Here is a 5,062-nt window from a genome sequence, read left to right as displayed (position 1 = left end):
ATAAGTATGTAGGTCAGTTATTCTATCTTGCATGTTAGTCGTAAGTCGATTAATGGATTTGCATGTTCTAACAAATCGTTTATCCGTCTCTTGGTCTGTTAGTTTGATGTTTGCATGTATTAAATTTCCACTATCTATTAGAACCCGTCACTAGTTGTTTGCATCCTTTGACTGGCCACCTTAGGGTAATTGCATCTAGTTTATTTGTTAGGTTTAGCTGTGAAATAATAAAAGACACTAAACCACAAGTAACAAGGGAATAAGGGATTATTCTTGGTAGTGGGGTTGGGCGACCTCTATAAGGAAATAGTCAAAGCTTATATGTTGTGCATGTTTGACGTTCTCATAAAACTTAATGACTCCTGCATGGGTAACAACTGCCTTAACTTGAACTAGGGAACATGTAGGTTAACTGGCTAAGGAAGGCCCAAGAAGCTCTTAGTTTATGCATTAGGAGAACAATTGCGAGAAAGTAACTAGCCAAACCTTTTTAGCAGTCAAACTTTAATATGTTGTGTTCAAATTAACTGTCATTAGCCTTGGATGGTTATTGCATGCTTATCTGATTTGAAACCGAAAACTTAACATTACAAGATAGAATAAAGGGAGTATGTGTGTGGTGATGTGTGCGTGTGTTTCCATCTTCCAAAACCCCCCATTTAGTTATCCTAGTGATTAATTACATTGATTTGTTGTTTATTAACCATTCCTTGTGGGATCGACCTCGTGCTTGTACACTTTGCTACTGATGCGATTCGTGCACTTGCGAGTATACTTGGAATGAGATAATTGCTTATTTTGTTCTAAGAAAACACATCAACAGTGTGCGTGAGTTCCATCTTTTCAAACCCCCCCCCCCGGTTTAGTTATTCTATTTATTAATTGAATTGATTTGTTGTGTATTAACCATTCCCTGTAGGATCGACCTCGTGCTTGTACGCTTTGCTACTGATGCGATTCGTGCACTTGCGAGTATACTTAGAATGAGATATGCAATTCGTGCACTTGCGATTCATGCTTGTACGCTTTGCTACTGCTACTGTCACTCTTTGGATTCTGATTAGTACCTACTTTGTTGTCTACAACTTTCCCACTTCTCAAAGTAGTTATTGCTTCAGCCTTATCATGGATTGGTGCACCCTTTACCACTTTATCCAAGGTTAAAGTCACTTGTTCCAATTGGGCTTCCAAACTCAAAATAGCTCTAGCTGTAGCATTCAACTGCTCTTCCGTTTTGTTCATGAAAGACTTTGTATCATTAGACATTGAAGTTATACTTTGAGCTAGTGTAGTAATCATCTCTTCCAAGTATGTATTTCTTTGCTTGACAGGTGGTGGTGTACTCGGCCTCTATTGAACTCTTTCAACTTCACTACACGACTCCTCTTGTGACGATTTTGAAACCTGATTAGCCATCATAACCTGCATCATCTGTTTAAGCTCAGCCACTTCTACTTCCATGGCCGATTTCTTTATAGTTCTTTTCTTCCTATTCCACTGCTGAGAATTAAGTGCCAATGTGTCAAACAATGCCCATGCATCTTCAAAAGTCTTTTCCTTTAATGCTCCTCCACAAGTCATATCCACCATAGTACGATCTTGCTCCATTAATCTCTCGTAGAAATAATCAATCTGCATCCATAGGGCAAAATTATGATGTGGACATGAATTTAAAAGCTCTTGATACCTTTCCCAACTTTCATGAAAAGCTTCATCTTCCTCTTGTGTAAATCCTAATATTTGCTTCCTCACAATAGTAGTCTCACAAAGAAACTTAGATGCCAAATCTTCCTATGATTCTATAGAAGCAACTTGCAAGGAATACAACCAACTCTTTGCTTTTTCTTTGAGAGATAATGGAAATAATCTTAACTTTCTTTGCTCATCACTTATTCCTTCAACTTTCCAATCTCACAAATAGCATGAAACTCTTTGATGTGCGTATAAGGATCTTCACCCTCACGACCATAATAAATTGGCAAGAGTTTAATTGTCCAACTTTGAATTTCAAACTGTTCGGCCTCCACTTGAGAATAGACTATACATGTAGGTTGAGCAAGGAGTGTTGGAGATGAATAATAACTCAATAGTCTTTTCGGCTGCACCTCCTTCTCAATTTCCTTCTCTTGTTCCTCTTTTTCAAGTTCCACTTCAGATTTACTACCTTGCGATGAAACAAAAGTGGACACCAGTCTCAATGGCTTTCGAGTAATCTTTGGTGTGCCCTTTTCTTTGTTTAATATCTTTGAAACTTCCCCACGAGTGGGAGGAGTGATCTTTGAACGTGAATCCTTCATTGTTCCTAAAAAACACAAGAGAAGTTGGCAAGAACCAAAAATAAAAACAGAAAATAAATCTAACTAAAATGACTTAACTAAAAATAATTAAACTAGTAATCAACACCGATAACAACTCCCCGGCAACGGCGTCAAAAACTTTTTGTTGTTTTTCTAGAGCAATTTAATTAATCTTTTTCTAGTTCTAAGTTAACTCGCAAGTGCACGAATCACGGAGTAGCAAAGCTTGCAAATACGAGGTCGATCCCTCAAGGAATTGTATTCATGTTGTGATTACTAACTCAATTAAATCCGCTTAAATCAAACACCAACTCACACACACGATAAGAGGGGTTTTAGATTGGTTTTAATAACAAGGATCAATAATCATAAAAAGTAAACAAATTAAAAATATTAAACTAAGAACAATGGATGTAACAACTAGGGGTCGGAATCCACCACCAACATATTACTTACACAATCATGGATATATAAGAGCAATTAATTGACAAGATATATTGATAAAGTTGCCAGCCAGTAGGCCTTGATTATCGGACACTCACCTAACTATTATCTCCTAATGCATAAATTAGTAGATTGATTATCTCACACTAACTTAGTTAACCCACATGTTCCTAAATAGCTTGATTATCGTCTACCTAAGTTGTTAAGCATGCAAGAGTCATTATGATTATGTGAGAACGACAAACACATAGATGCTCTTAAGAGCATCTATGATCTCTTCCCTCAAAGATAAATTTTTAGGATATCTCTTTGTTACCTATTGAAACGGTTGGCTTGATTATCACCCCCCAATTCCATAAAAAATTCTAGATGCATACAACCTAAGATGATCACTCAAAGATGTAATACAACTAAAATCAATTAAAACAGAGGTCCAAGATTTATCAACATAAATTGCAATTAAAAACTCAATAATCAATGACAAACGTAAATAACATAGTTAGGGCTTCATCCTAGCCATAGCTAGAAGTTTAGCTACTCATAACTAAAGTAAAAACAAAACAAAAAATAATTAAAAACTGATGAAACCGATGGAAGAGAGAAAGAGAGGCCACGGCAGCAAAGTGGAGGTGGCTCCACCCTTGGGCGACGACTTAGGGGGCTGCGACAAAGAAACCTTCTTCTCCTCTAGGGTTTCGGCAAAGAGAGAGATGGGGGCTGAAGGCTTGCTTGAAAATAAAGCAAAAGGCAGCTAGGGTTTTGCAACAAAGAGAAAGAGTAAGAAAGAAAAGAGCATGTAGAGAGCTTCCCATTTTTGAAGGATCTAGGTCTATTTATAAGGAACCTTGAGGCTGAGGTTTCTCTTATTCTTCAATGTGGGATTCAGTTATTTCCTTGCAAACAACGGAAAACAAATGGGCTTGGGTAGCAAAAGATGCAGCAAACATTGGGCCTTGACCTATTTTGGGCAGAACTCACTTTTCTGTTCGTGGAACTGCTGCGCTACCTCCACTAAAATGGCCATATCTTGAGCTAAACAACTCGGAATCGAAATCCGTAAATTTCCCTGCGCAGCTAAAATCTGAAGCTTTCCAACCATCTATGACATGACATCTGATTCGATATGTAGAAATATAGAATCATTGTCAAAATTTACTATTCATTTTCCAAGATTTTGACTTTTTCTTCAACTAGGATTCCTTGTGATCTTTGACTGAATCTTGTGAGATTTTCCTTGCACATGTGGGATTCCTTCCATTTGGGCCTTGGATCAGCTGAGTGGGTGCAAATTCCTTGGGCTTGTGGACCCTTGGATAACACAACTTAGGCTTCCTCCATTTGGGCTAGCAAAAGGCGCAAGGCCTTGGTCCTTTGGGGTAGGGTTATGCGCATGGCCCATAGTGCATGGGCTGCATGTGAGGTCCATGTGACTTGATGGTGTGGCATGGTTGAACATTGACTTTGGCCTTTGACTTTTGACTTTGACCAAAAGTCAACCTTGACAAAAAACGTTGTAACAACCCGACCCAAATTTCTTTAGAAATTTAAAAGGGTTTTGATTTAATTCTTTGTTTTTGTTTTAAATTGGGCTTGACCCGAAAGTTGACTGTTAAAATTAGTGGGCTTTTGATTTGACTTTGGGGTTGTTGGGAAGGTCTCGAGTCTACGAGTTCATAGACACGTAGCACGCATCATTTCGAGTTACGGTTTGAAAGTTACAGACATGTGAAGTGAGGGGCAATATTGTAAATTTATAAAAGTGGGTTTAAAATACCCAAAAAAATCAGATTTCTCTCTCTCTCTCTCTCTCTCTCACTCCTCTCCCGCACTCTCTAACTTCTCTCTCTCTCTCTCTCTCTCTCTCTCTCTCTCTCTCTCTCTCTCACTCCTCTCCCGCACTCTCTAACTTCTCTCTCTCTCTCTCTCTCTCTCTCTCTCACTCCTCTCCCGCACTCTCTAACTTTTCTCTCTCTCTCTCTCTCTCTCACTCCTCTCCCGCACTCTCTAACTTTTCTCTCTCTCTCTCTCTCTCACTCCTCTTCCGCACTCTCTAACTTCTCTCTCTCTCTCTCTCTCTCTCTCTCTCTCTCTCTCTCTCTCTCTCTCTCTCTCTCTCTCCGGCAACACTTCCCCTGCGCCTGCAACCCAGCAACCACCACTCACCATCACCGGCCACCCTTGCTGGCCTCTGCCTCCGGCGAGCACCCTCCAGGCGCCGACCACCCTCTCGAGCTCCCTCTCTTTCTCTCTCTCTCTCTCTCTTTCTCTCATTCGCACCTTCCCTGTGCACACGCACAACCACCACTGGAAACCACGCCATC

General features: G+C 39.7%; 1 non-coding gene across 1 annotated transcript; it reads left to right on the top strand.

Moving 5' to 3' along the window:
* Window positions 1-1,648: 1,648 nt before the first annotated feature.
* On the top strand, window positions 1,649-1,755 carry LOC147299462 (small nucleolar RNA R71). The gene has a single exon (XR_015120135.1). It is a non-coding gene; the product is annotated as a small nucleolar RNA R71 (small nucleolar RNA).
* Window positions 1,756-5,062: the final 3,307 nt, after the last annotated feature.

Source organism: Dryas octopetala, chromosome 1 (genome assembly GCF_963921425.1).
Source record: "Dryas octopetala chromosome 1, drDryOcto1.1, whole genome shotgun sequence".
NCBI classification, from domain to species: Eukaryota; Viridiplantae; Streptophyta; class Magnoliopsida; order Rosales; family Rosaceae; genus Dryas; species Dryas octopetala.
This window is presented reverse-complemented; position numbering and strand designations above follow the sequence as displayed.